Source organism: Pseudorasbora parva, chromosome 7, assembly GCF_024679245.1.
Source record: "Pseudorasbora parva isolate DD20220531a chromosome 7, ASM2467924v1, whole genome shotgun sequence".
Taxonomy (NCBI): Eukaryota; Metazoa; Chordata; class Actinopteri; order Cypriniformes; family Gobionidae; genus Pseudorasbora; species Pseudorasbora parva.
In genome coordinates, this window is record NC_090178.1 from 2,161,358 (window position 1) to 2,176,147 (window position 14,790).

Sequence of the window (14,790 nt, forward strand, 5' to 3'; positions counted from 1 at the left end):
ATGTCCACGGGTTGAAGCGAATGTTATGGGATATATAGACCCAGGAATGCCAATTTTAGCAGCAACCTCACCAAAATAACACACATTTTACCCCCCAAACGCCATTTTTTTCCAGAGACCGTCTATTACTGTTCTGACGTCATGGTGAATTGTCGGATTGGTCACCCTTTAGCTCTGTCTGTGAGCTTTGCCAATATTTAACCAATGACAAGTATTATAAACCTCGTTATTCCATTGGCTCCTCAAACTGCCAATCAAACCTCATAACTCCTCCCACCTCTGTTGTGAATAAAGTGCCACATCTCTGCTTGTTTGCAATGCAATGGTAAAGACCTCATTCTCTGAATAAGTCCAGCGTTTCTTTTTAAAGCCCCACTTGGCTACTTTTGCTCTCGGGGTCCCCCCACAGTTTGGAAAAAACAATGTCCTCAACTACTGCCGTAAGAGCTGTCGTCCTACATCAGGGGATGCCATCGCGCATGCATTTGTTGACATGACAACCCTGATAGCCCTGAACAAGTGATGCGTGGGTCGTCTCATAACCCGCGGACCCCGTATGTCTATTTAATGGTCGCGGGTGCGCGGCGGGTTGTAAAAATATAAACAGTGGTGCGGGGCGGGCCAAATAACTTCATAAAAGCGCCCCGCGGGTCGGTGCAGCACTAACAGTTCCCCTGAACACTGCAAGAGGAGTTCTTCTGGCGTCGCGTGTGAAATGTCTTCATCCCAGGTAACGTTACAGTCAGTGGCAGATGCTTCAGCATGTCTTATGAATATAATTTCATGGGTTTTATTTTTTTCAAACGCCAAATAATCACGATGCTCACGTTTACAAGCCAGCGTCATTATAGTAGTCTATTGGTTACCGTTTTACAGAATCTATATGATACTTCAGTTCAGTGTTTGAGTTTTAGGTAATCACCGTAACAAGCAGGACAGCATCGGTCAGGCTCGCCTCCTACAGCTCACGCCGACGAGCAAACGCTGGTCACATGTTGATCCTCGTCCTGCCTTTAATCACAGCACTTTTTCATTTCCTCTTATTGCTTTCCTCCAACAAAACCTTTTCTTTCTTATTTGTCTCTGCTGCTTCAGACAGGACTATATTATCCGACGAACAAAGTTGGGCTCGCACGTCCGAATGTAAGGAAGTGTGTGTGTTGGTGGAAGTGACGTATATGCCGTAAAGCAGTCGAATTTTGTAGTTCTTTTTGTTCTCGGGTTACTACCCGAAACCTGAAGTTTAAAAGTATGATTAAAAACGATACAGACCCCATCAGGCTATGGCAGACGTGTCATTTAACCTATTGTAAGTCGATGTATCATCACAAGAGTCTTGAAAATATATTATGAAGGTTGAAAAGTTACCTAGTGCTGCTTTAACCAAAAAACATATAAAGACTAGTGTTTTGTGTTTTTGAGGAGTGGACAAGTGTCTTAGTCGAGCATTTGTCATCGTCTTAAATAATCTGTGTGAAGCACTTCATCTTTATTAACATGAAATTTTGGTTAAATGACAGAAAAACTGAGCAACAACATATATCTACAATAAACTTTATAATATAACATGAACATATATAAAGCCAGAATATCAACTTTGACAACACAGTGTTTAATTAGTATTTATATAAAAACAGTGATAATATATTTTATGTATATAGCATTTTATAATATAAATAATCACACATTATATACTTTAAATGTCTTAATTTTTATTATTATTTATTATTAGGGGCCAAGCACCGAAGGTGCGGAGGCACCTATTGAAATCGTTAGTGTTCCTATTATTAGGGGCCAAGCACCGAAGGTGCGGAGGCACCTATTGAAATCGTTAGTGTTCCTATTATTATTATTCTGCTTCTTCTTCTTCTTCTTCTTCTTTTTCCGCCATAGGAGTCTCTGGCAGCCCATAGAACCGTATGGTAAAAAGTTGTGAAATTTGGCACACTCATAGAGGCCAGTCTGAGCTGTCACTATAGCAAATTTGGTGCCTCTAACTCAATCTCTCTAGCGCCACCACCTGTCCAAAGTTTCACTCATATTTATGCTTATAACTTTTGACCCCTAAGGGCTAGAAACAAAATTCTTTTTTCATCGGATTCCTTGGCTCAAGCCGATTCGATTTCACCCTATGATGTAATTTTCCGGTATGCAAATTTTCCCGCCATTTTGAATTTTCTGAAAAACCTACTTTTTCTAACTCCTCCTAGGCCGTTGCTCCGATTTTCATGAAAATTGAAACAGATCATCTTCATAGCATGCTGACAAAAAGTTATGGAATTTAAGTTGATTCGTCCAATCGTTTTCAATAAACGCACAAACAAATTTTACGTAGAGGTTGCAAAAACACACTAAAGGCTATATCTCCACAACGCTTTATCGTATTCAAACCAAACTTGGTACATGTCATCACAAGCATGACCTGAAGCAACATGCAGCGTTTCGGCGCAGCGCCACCTACTGGTCCGGAGATACGAAAAATGCATATTTTGGCTTATAACTTCTGAACCGTTTATCCAAAAATCATAAAATTGGTCTCATTAGATTCAGGGCGTCATGCCGAGTCGACTGATATCCAATTTTACCATGTCGGCCATTTTGGATGTCGGCCATTTTGAATTATGTGCAAAAATGCTGTATTTTATGAACGCATGAACGGATTGTTACGAAACTTGGTATGGGTCATCACCACGATGCCCTGAAGTAGCCTGAGAAGTTTCGAAACAGCGCCACCTAGTGGATAATTCTTTTTTTTCAAACGCTTATAACTTTGGGTGTGAGTGAAAAATTTTGATGGGAGTAGCTTTTTTGGGCTCCTGAATCCTTGCCGAGTCCAACGATACAAGACATGCCCAGTTTCGGCATATGGTTTGCGCAGCGTTGTAATTTAGCGCTTAAAAAACATTTGCTGATATCTTCAAAACCGCTAGTCCGATCGAGACGAAACCAGCCTCAGAAGTTCGGAAACATAGGTCGATAGCTATACGCTAATGCCCAAATGTCAAAATATTGATAGTAAGGGGTAGTAAAATCCAATCAAAGTCAGGTGTCAGTCATTTTTTACGTGTTTTTTCATATAAATGTCTATAACTCCAAAACAAAATGAAATATTTTCACCAAACTTGACACACATATGTATGGGCTCACTACGAGGACACATAAAAAAATTGGTGGGATTGTGCCTCTTGGTGGCGCTATAATAAAACAAAACATGAAATTCCCATTGACTTCAATGCAGTATTACGGTTTAAAATGCTAATGCTATAATTTAAGAATGCACTAGTGTATCATTACAAAACTCGGTATGTGTCTTCCGCTCTATGTCCCGAAGATATTCAAAAAGTTTCGGGGCAGCGCCACCTTGTGGTCAAAAGTTGTAATAAAATGTACAAAAATGCTAATAACTTTTGATTAAATTAGCCTATTGTAATGAGACTGGTCATAATACATTCATTGGCTCATGCCGAGAAGATAGATACCAATTTTGCCATATTTTGCAAACATATCTGTGCTCCATCTTGTTATTTGTTAAAAATCTACTTTTTCAAACTCATCCTAGACCGTTTGTCCGATTTTCACCAAAATTGATCCGTATCGTCTTCAGACCATGCTGACAAATAGTTATGGATTTCGGATTGATAGACAAAACAGTTTTCATATACCACTGCAACAGAGTTGAGCCATGATGCAAAAATTACTCTTGAGGCTGTATCTCTGCAATGCTTTGACATATTGACACCAAACTTTGCATGTGTCATTGTCATCTCAATCTGACTAAACCACATCAGTTTCGTAACAGTGACACCTATTGGTCGAAAGTGATAAACCATTAAACCATTATTATTGACTGTATTTAAAATTTGACTGCTATTTTGCCTAAAATCAACTTAATAGGTCCTTAATGGCTCATTGTTGCAGTTGGCTTGAGACTTCCAGCCATGCTGGCATGTCTTGTCTTCTTCTTTGCGCTTGGCCCCGATAATGGCTGCTTGCAGCTATATTTATTATTATTATTATTATTATTATTATTATTATTATTATTATTCATGTATTTATAATATAATATAATATATAAATTATTAATGAATAGCATTTATAAAAAATTGTATATGTATTAAAATACATTACAAATAATATAAATAATAAAATATATTAATAATAACCAAATAAACATTTATTAGCATTGTGAATGCTAACTGTGAATATTTATTAGCATTTTATAATACAAATAATCAAACATTATATGCTTTAAATATCTTAATTTGTATTCTTTATTATTATTATTATTATTATTATTATTATTATTATTATTATTATTAATGTATTTATAAATATAATATACTTAAATTATTAATTAATAGTATTTATTACTTTTAAACATTGTATATTATTAAAATACATTATACAGATCTGGAAAAAATTAAAGAGACAACTTAACATATAAAAAACTCATGTTGAGTGGCCTCTTAATTTTTTCCAGAGCTGTATAATTGTTTTTAATAAAAGCATGAATAATAACTAAATAATAAACTACTTTACCAGTCATTTGTGTGTTCTGTGAATATTTATGCTTATTTATGATTATTAATGAATTTGAGTACCGTTTTGTTTGCCTATAGCAACATAATGCCAAACTCTATTGAAATCAAGGGCCGCTCTGTTCGTATGAGTTTCTGCATTAGAAAAGCGCTGGAGATCACTCATCTGTGCATCTGCTCGCCCTTAGAAGTCGCTCACTGTGTTGTGGAACAGAGCCGGAGATATTTGAGGGGGTTTTATTAAAAATAAATGTGCTGGGACTAATGGATACAGGAGCGTTCACACAGTGTCGAAATGCAATTTCGAGTAAATGCGAATCTCCGGTAAATCTCTTGATGCAAGTTGACAGAATACTTTCCTTCTAGCCACGTCCTCGTGCAATTTAATAGAAACACTCCTATGAGAGAATCAACAGGCGCTGGAAGCAAAGCCGCCGTCCTTACGCTCGTACCAGCCAAACAATGTGCCGTCATTATCTGAGCTCACGCTAAAGCACAAGTAGGCCTGATTTTTTATTACAGAGCTCAATATCATACCAATTTTCCCTCCCTGACGTCTTTTCATCATCATTTTTCACCTTTACTCTGATCCGTGGAATTAATTGGGTTGTTTTTTTAAAACTGTACCTTTTCAGATTTCTTCTTCACATGTTGAATTAGTGCTGGCATTTTCATACACAGGTTTAGATGTTACTCACCTGTATCACTCAGAATCACATTCATAAGCAAAATTAAAGGGATAGTTCACCCAAACATAAAATTACCCCATAATTTACTCACCCTCAAGCCATCCTAGGTGTGTATATGGATATCTTTCAGACAAACACCATCGGAGTTATATTAAAATACACTATATTGCCTCTACACGCACATGAGCTTCCCATTGTTAATCCTGTGGGTTTAATATGGAGTCGGCCCACCCTCTCTAACAGCTCCAGCTCTTCTGGGAAGGCTTTCCTCAAGGTTTAGGAGTGTGTTTATGGGGATTTTTGCCCATTCTTCTAGAAGCTCATTTGTGAGGTCAGGCACTGATGTTGGACGAGAAGGCCTGGCTCTCAGTCTCCGCTCTAATTCATTTCATTTACATTTAATTATTTAGCAGACGCTTTTATCCAAAGTGACTTACAAAAAAGGGGAGAGCAATAGAAGCAACGAAACAAACAAGGCCAACATCCTGTAAGAGCTGTAAGAAATCTCAATTAATTAGCACAGTACACAATATTTTTTATTTATTTTATTTTTTATTTTTTATAGCCAGCTACAACAAAAACTCACGTACGCCAAATGCCGAACACTGGATTTTGATAGCTATGATAACAACCCATTAGGACTAAGGCTGTTGCCCCAGCTGTTGTCGTTAATGCAGATTCAGTGGCCCAATGGGTTGGTTTTGTATTCTAGCTAAACGCGCAGAAATAGCCATCTACAACAAAAACTCACGTACGCAAAATACAGAACACTGGATTTTGGTAGCTATGATAACTATGTAACATACCCGCCTGAAGGCACAAATCCGGATGAGAGACGTAGATATGATCCAGGAGTGTGCGCTTTTGGTCGTTGCTGTGGTGATCAGTAAGTGCTATTCTGTATTGGTCAAGTGCAAATGGAAAAGATGTGTCTTAAGATGTTTTTTAAAAATGGCTACAGACTCGGAAAAGCTGATCCCAAAGCTGTTCTATCAGGTTGAGCTCAGGACTCTGTGCAGGCCAGTCAAGTTCCTCCACACCAAACTCCTCATCCATGTCTTTATGGACCGACGCTTTGTGCACTGGAGCGCAGTCATGCTGGGACAGGAAGGGGCCGTCCACAAACTGATCCCACAAAGATAGGAGCGTGAAATTGTCCAAAATGTCTTGGTGAAGCATTAAGAGTTCCTTTCACTGGAACTAAGAGGCAAATCCCTGAAATACAACCCCATCCCATAATTCCCTCTCCACCAAACTTTACACTTGGCTCAACACAGTCAGGTAAGTCCTGTTCTCCTGGCAACGCCAAACCCAGACTCGTCCATGTGATTGTTCTTTTCACTGGAACTAAGAGGACTAAAAAAGTGTAACTGGAACGACAATGACATAGTGTAAAAAAGCATAAATGGCATTACATTGACATAGTTTACATTGACAAATAATTTAACTGCCCTGACTATGACGTTGGCCCTAGCATAATAATTTTGAACTGTGAGAGACGTTGGATGTAGCATAAAAAAGCATAACTGTTGTGACGATGACGTCTGATGTAGTGAAAAAAGCAAAACTGGCACGAAGATGATGATGGACGTAGCGTAAAAAAGCATAACTTGCGAGATGACGACGTCAGACGTAGCGTAAAAAAGCGTTACAGACATGACGATGATGTCAGACGTAGCGTAAAAAAGCTTAACTGGCACGACGATGACGTCTGACGTAACGTAAAAAAAGCATAACTTGCAAGACGACGACATAGCATAAAAAAGCATAGCTGGTACAACAATTATGTCAGACATAGCGTAAAAAAGCGTAACTGGCACGACGATGATATCAGACGTAGCGTAAAAAGGCATAACTTGCAAGACGACGACACTTAGCATAGCATAAAGACGTATAAACATAGCATAAAGCATATAGACGACCACATAGCATAAAAAAAGCACAGCTGGTACAACAATGATGTCAAACGTAGCATAAAAAAGCATAACTTGCGAGACGGCGTATAAAACGTGAATGGCACAACAATGATGTCAGATATAGCGTAAAAAAGCATACCTTGCAGGTGGAAAACGTAGCGTAAAAAAACGTAACTGGCACGACGATGAAGTTAGGCGTAGCGTAAAAAAGCATAACTGGCGTGATGTTGATTTCAGACGTAGCGTAAAAAAGCATAACTTAAGAGATGATGACGTAGCATAAAAAAACGTAGCTGGTACAACGATGATGTCAGACGTAGCGTAAAAAAGCATAACTTGCAAGACGACATAGCATAAAAAAGCGTAGCTGGTACAACAATTATGCCAGACATAGCGTAAAAAAGCATACCTTGTGAGACGACAACGTAGCGTAAAAAAACGTAACTGGCATGATGTTGATTTCAGACGTAGCGTAAAAAAGCATAATTTGCTAGATGATGACGTAGCATAAAAAAGCGCTGCTGGTACAACGATGATGTCAGACGTAACGTAAAAAAGCATAACTTAAGAGATGATGACGTAGCATAAAAAAACGTAGCTGGTACAACGATGATGTCAGACGTAGCGTAAAAAAGCATAACTTGTGAGATGACGTAGCGTAAAAAAGCGTAACTGGCACAACGATGATGTCAGACGTAGCGTAAAAAAGCATAACTTGCAAGACGACATAGCATAAAAAAGCGTAGCTGGTACAACAATTATGCCAGACATAGCATAAAAACGCGTAACTTGCAAGACGACAACATAGCATAAAAAAGTGCTGCTGGTACAACAATGATGTCAAACGTAGCGTAAAAAAGCATACCTTGCGAGACGACAACATAGCGTAAAAAAACGTAGCTGGCACGACGATGAAGTCAGGCGTAGCGTAAAAAAGCGTAACTGGCATGATGTTGATTTCAGACGTAGCGTAAAAAAGCATAACTTAACAGATGACGATGTAGCATAAAAAAGCGTAGCTGGTACAACGATGATGTCAGACGTAGTGTAAAAAAGCATAACTTGCGAGACGGCGTAGCATAAAAAAAATTGAATGGCACAACAAAGATGTCAGATATAGCGTAAAAAAGCATAGCTTGCGAGATGACAACGTAGCGTAAAAAAACGTAACTGGCATGATGTTGATTTCAGACGTAGCGTAAAAAAGCATAATTTGCTAGATGACGACGTAGCATAAAAAAGCGTAGCTGGTACAACAAAGATGTCAGACGTAGCGTTAAAAAGCATAACTAGTGAGATGACGTAGCGTAAAAAAGCGTAACTGGCACAACGAGGATGTCAGACGTAGCGTAAAAATGCATAACTTGTGAGATGACGACGTAGCATAATATTTTTCTCTATCTATATTTTTCCAACACACAAAAGCGATTGGCTTCAAAAGGTCTTTATTAATCCCCGGAGCCCTGTGGATGCACTTTCACAATGGATGGATTCACTTTTAAGTGTTCTTCAAATTGTGGGCTGTCGTTATAAAGCTTGAAAGAGCTAGGAGATTTTAACTCTGAATGTGTTCGTCTGAAAGAAGAAAGTCATGCACACCTAGGATGGCTTGAGGGCGAGTAAATCATGGAGTAATTTTCATTTTTAGGCGAACTATCCCTTTAATAGGCAATTAGACATGCACCTTATCTGAAGAAAACGTGATTGGTGCTTGCCGTGGCAAAACTCAGCCTTACTAGAGTCATATGAGGGATTCTTGTACGTGAAGTTTTGCATTTGTAAATTCCTTCCAGAAATGAAAAATCATCCCGGCTCATTCTTATCGTGCGGCGATGCTGCGAGGCCTAAATCAAACGCTGCACCTCTGACAGTAACACCTGTTATCATCGATTATTTCTGCTGAGGGGAAAAGCCTCAATGAATCAACTGCAGTTTTACAGTGTGGGAAAGCGCACGGGGTTGCTGTTGGAAACTGCTCTGTATCTTCTGCACAGGACCATTCACCTTTGTCACTTTGTCTTGTCTGCTTTAATAACATGCATACTCGTCGTTTTGGGGAAGTTTAGCCGCTCGTCGGTCAGCAGCTCATGTCATGGGAGGTGCGGATCCATCTCCATCTCAGGGGATTTCTTGTCTCGCTTATGTTAGGGATAATAATGTGCGGATCTATTTTGACACACAGTATCTGCTGTCACCTGTCAGCCACTCGCTGGTGCCGGATTGAGTCGGTTCATCATTTGAGCATTAAAACATCTAACTATAGCAAATTGACATCATTGATGTTCAATAACTGGACAAACGAAGAGATAAATTTACATTGCAGCTAATTAAAGGGAAGCTATCAATATATCAGATGAATACAAATTATTTCTGCAATTAGAGTATATTTACTCGTCTAAAATAATATACATATTTTAATAAAATATATTATATTATGTTAATTATATTATGTTAATTATATTATATTATATTATATTATATTATGTTAATTATATTATATTATATTATATTATGTTAATTATATTATATTATATTATATTATGTTAATTATATTATATTATGTTAATTATATTATATTATATTATGTTATATTATATTATATTATATTATATTATATTATATTATAATAATCAATTCTCTTATTAAAGCATTAATCTAAATTAGGATGACAGCATTCATGTTCCATGTAAATATGATTTTTATTATTTACTCATCTAAAATAAAATAATAATAAATTGTAATAAAATATATTATATTACTAATATACCTGTATAAGTTTATTTGTTCCACAATTTTGAAGAATGTTTGTAACAAATCAGAGAGAGTATTTTTCCCCCCTACTATTCGCCTTATTCATCTTCATATATGTAAAATAAAATGTCCATTTATCTAAAGAATAAAGTGCAATTTTATTACACATGAATGATGTCTTTCATAACTTTACAACTGGTCAAAACATCAGAAAGAAATAAGTCATTCAGAAACATTGATAGGCACACTGGTCTAGGTTTGTAAAGGTAACTATGTACATTTATTGGTATGGAGGAATACTTGTATATTGTAAGTATGGAAAAACGTACCAGAAAAGGGCAGAACATTAGAAATTACGTTAAGAGCAAAATTAAAAAACATTTACAAATGAAAACTATATACATAAACATATTATCAGTGATGCATTACATGATTTTGTTACACACAGCAGGCAGAAAGTGAGTGACACAGAATGCTGCTACTGATTAGTACCGTACCGGAGCCCAACTTCCGGGTTTGTGTACCCCACAACACCGTTAGAGTTTTCAAAATGGCCGCCAGGTGAATAAGGCGAATAGCCCTATTCGGACGGGATTAGATTAACATGGGGACGTGGGGGTAAAGTAATTTTACCTCAGGACGTTTGTAATATTAATGGGCAATTCGCATGGGATAAGACATCTCAGTAAAACCAGCAGAAGTGTGAGGAGTAACTCGCTTTACACACCACAGCCTTGTCGCCATGTGTGTATGACGTTCCTGTTATCACTTGAGCAAACACACAACATGAGCGCCAGTCTGAACTCCGTCTCCTATATATATATGAGTGTGTGTTACGTCCCTATGTAGTCTAGGGTTAAAAGGACTTGTAACAGAATAGCTGTTGGTGTGATGTGTGGAGGCAGCAAGGTTCTGTTCCCAACCCCAGAGCTTCTTAACAAGAGAGAGACCTCAAGACAACTTGTGTGGAAAAAGAACAATGACTTTTATTTTCCAAATGGGAGGATTGAGGCTTCAAGAGGGGGCAAGGCCAAAACAACAAACATAAAACCTCTAACTAATCAGGAGAAAACTAACTAAACTCAAAAAGTAAAGAAAACAAAATACAACAGAAGTACGCTGACTCCCTAACTAACTTAAACAGGAGAAAACAGAATATAAAGAAATTGGCACCCACCTCTCTACTAATCCTTTCCCCAAATAATTAACAATATAAAAGTGATAAACAAAAAGACGACAAGATCATTAACTACAAACAGAATGTGACTTACAAAACAAAAGAGTTGACTTATAGTAGGTGCCAGTTACCACAATAACTTTAACACAATACAAACTCAATAGCAACAATGGTTCTCCTTTAAAATAACAAAGACAAAGAAATAAACTAATAAAGCTGATAGAGTTTGAGAAGCAAATCCTCCCAGAACAGCCCTCCACACACACACACCCTCCGTGTCTGGAAAGGACTGCTTAAATTCCCACAATCTCTCTCCTCATCCAATCACAGCAGATCAATTGCTTATTGGAGTCAGGTGGCAGCCATCATTTCCTGCTTGCGGAAACATGGAAAGAAAACAGGAGGGGAGGGGGGGGGAAGGAAAACAAATACGTCCTTGGACATAACAATATGTTTTATAAAACAGTTAGGTCCAGTCTAATGATTCTGATTGGATTGTGTTGGTAATAGACACTTTTTTCCTCAGAGCTAAAATAAGTATTGTGCCTCTAATAAGTGCTTTTGATCTTCTTTTTGCTTTAAATATGCAGAAAATACTGGAGGTTTGCCACAGAATTGTCCCACCTACAAGGCAACCTAATGCTTCAAGCGCCCCCATGCTCGCAAAATGCGCTTTTTAAACTTTTAAACAGAAAATGACAAAATTTTACCGTACATTTTTACAGCGGGTCTATTCAAACAGGATTAGTATTACCCGAGGTCATTTCTCCGGACCTTTGTACAGAAGGTAAAAGTCTCTGTAATCTTTACTGATATCGTCCGTAATGATTACCGAGATGGCACATTCAGACGGGACTAAAATCACAGAGAACCTCTGGTAATAATTGTGTTATAGGGTATATATACTCGTTTTAAAAACAGTTTCATACCTATGGCTATAAACATATTGAACTCTGAACGTTGAGGACTGTGGAGTAAGCATGACCATCCTTATGTTACTGTTTATATGTGTATTGTTTATTGTAATGTTAGGAACTGTACTGAAAACAAATTCCACCAGCTTGGCTTTGTGGTCATTAAATAAAGAATCTAATTTAATTTATTTTACCCCCACGTCCCCATGTTTAACCAATCTGTCCGAATAGGGCTTATGGTAGTGAATCTACTTGGTTACAAATATTCTTCCAAACATCTTCTTTTGGTTCAGCAGAACAAAGAAACTCATACAGGTTTGGAACAACATTAGGGTGAGTAAATGATGGCAGAATTTTCCTTTTTGGGTGAACTATCACTTTAATGAGGCGGATTACAGCAAACCTTACACTAGCCATGACCGAGTGTGACATTACCCAAACATGTGTGTTACTCTATTTATGGCCGTGTCTTCACGTTCCATTGACTCACATGAAATTGCTCTTTGGCCCCGAGCGACTAGCTCATCCTCTCTTCAACGCGGCTGCTAATGAAGACATTAGCGTAGCTGGAAACCTTTTTGATTATAGCGGGGGCGTGAGCGCGCATGGGACATCACCTGTGGAATATAGATGCGCTTCAAATGGAAGTCAACTGAATAATTGCCTTGAATTAACCATGCAAAATGTTCTTCCAGGCATCAGAAGGGAAAAGGGTAAAGCACAAACAGATGAGTGTTTTTTTTTTTCGCACGGTAAAAAAGCGATGGCGAGCCGGCCCGGAGGCGCACCTGGCGATTGAAAACAAAGCGATCGACTCGAGCCTCTAGATGGCCTTGTGCCTTTGACAGATACTGTCAGACACTGCCTGTGAAGACAGAACGCCCTTGCGGTAGTTAACATCCAGAGAGGATTGGCTCTTATTGATAGCGGCACAAAAGGTGCTGAGCACAATGTCTGGCACAGCCTCAACAAGCGCATAAAAATTGCTTGACTGAGCCCTGCAAAGGTGACAAAGAGTATCAGGCTTGCCAGAAGATTCATTCCTCGTCTTTTCAATTTATCCTAGTTAGTGTGTTTTCCCCTCAGCTGTTCTTCTCCGCTGACGTCCGTGTGCTTTTTGAAAAGCGCAAATTGAAGTGGTTTAAAACGACATGCTCCTGCTCGTCTAGAAAGCACAATGCATTAATTAAGTGTGGAGATTTTGCATACACGCTACAAGTCCTTGAGATCTTCACATGCTTATAAATGTATCTAGTGCAGTAAATCGTTTTGTTCACTCTTGTTTTGCAGTTAACACTGTATCAAAGATATTTGAGAGATTTATTTTTAAATAATGTTTTTTTCTTACCCTGCTTCCAGATTTTATTGTCGTTTTAAGCATACATTTTATTATAGGATTAAACAATTTTCCAATTAGGGCAAGAAAACAGAATATAATTTGCAATGTTATTTTAAGGATGTTAAGTATTACTGATATTATTAGTAGTAGTAGTAGTATTTGTATTTTGTGTTAATATATTATTTATATTATATTTTTATAACTAATATTATTATTTATGTATATTTTGTATTTATATGATTGTATAATATTTTTGAATAATAAAGATTTTGTTGCTTTATACTTTTATTTTCATTTCATTTATAGACAGTTCAAACAAAAACATTTTAATTTGTTATTATTTACTCACTCTCATGGCATTCCAGCATTATGTGTTCAGCAATCAGGCATTACATTATGACCAGTGACCGATCCTAGTCGACCCGCTCCGAGCGGGATTCGAACTGGCGTTACCTGCACAAGGGCGGGCAAGTTAACAGGGACGCTATAGACAGCTTTCTCTACCTCGGTTTATTGCGCGCTTCTTGAGGTCACGGGCAAGTGTATTTATACATAGAAACCAATGTGAATACATCAAGATTTAAATTCAGAGACAAAAAATAATCTATGCATGACCTGTCATTTTATTCGTATCTAAATATGAGGAGCGCGCTCTCACAGAAAGTCCAAAAGCGGATTCATAGAAACTTACTGTCACGCTGGAGCTGCAGCTGAAGGAAAACAATCGTTATGAGCTGAAACGTGACGACGACAATCAGACGATTGTGACAATATGCTTTATGTGTGTTTTTCAAGCCATCTCAATATAGGCTATTTGTTGACTATAAAGCAGGCCTATATCATATGAATAATGCAGTGCTAACTGACAGCTTTTTACATGTTTATCTTCTGCTCACCAAAGCTGCATTTATTTAATCAAAAATACAGATAAATCAGTAATATTGTGAAATACCATTACACATGAAAACAGCCTTTTTCTATGTTAATATATAGTAAAGTGTGATTTATTCCAGTGATCAAAGCTGAATTTATCATCATTACTCCAGTCTTCAGTGTCACATGATCCTTCACTAATCATTCTCAGATGAGGATCTGATGATCAACACACATTTAGGATTATTATCAGTGTTGAAAACAGTTGGGCTGCTTAAAAATGTTGTGGAAACCATGATGCATTTAATTTTTCAGGATTCTTTGATGAGAAATTTAATAAATGCTGTCCATTGAACTAAATTATTATCTTTTGTAATATTACAAATATCACTTGTGATCAATTTAATGTAGCCTATGTCTAATCAACAAAATGATTAATTTCTCTCTTTTTTAATTTTACCACAAATGTTTGAATGGTGTGGTGGTTTCCGCAAAAATTAAGCAGCACCATGAGCAGCAAAACTAATAATCATAAATGTTTGTTGAGCATCAAATCCTCATATGAGAATGATTAGTGACACTGAACGAATGAG

General features: G+C 37.5%; 1 protein-coding gene across 2 annotated transcripts in view; it reads left to right on the forward strand.

The window, feature by feature from the left end:
* csmd3a (CUB and Sushi multiple domains 3a) overlaps positions 1–14,790 on the forward strand; it is a 579,356-nt gene that overhangs the window by 359,472 nt on the left and 205,094 nt on the right. The window lies entirely within an intron of this gene.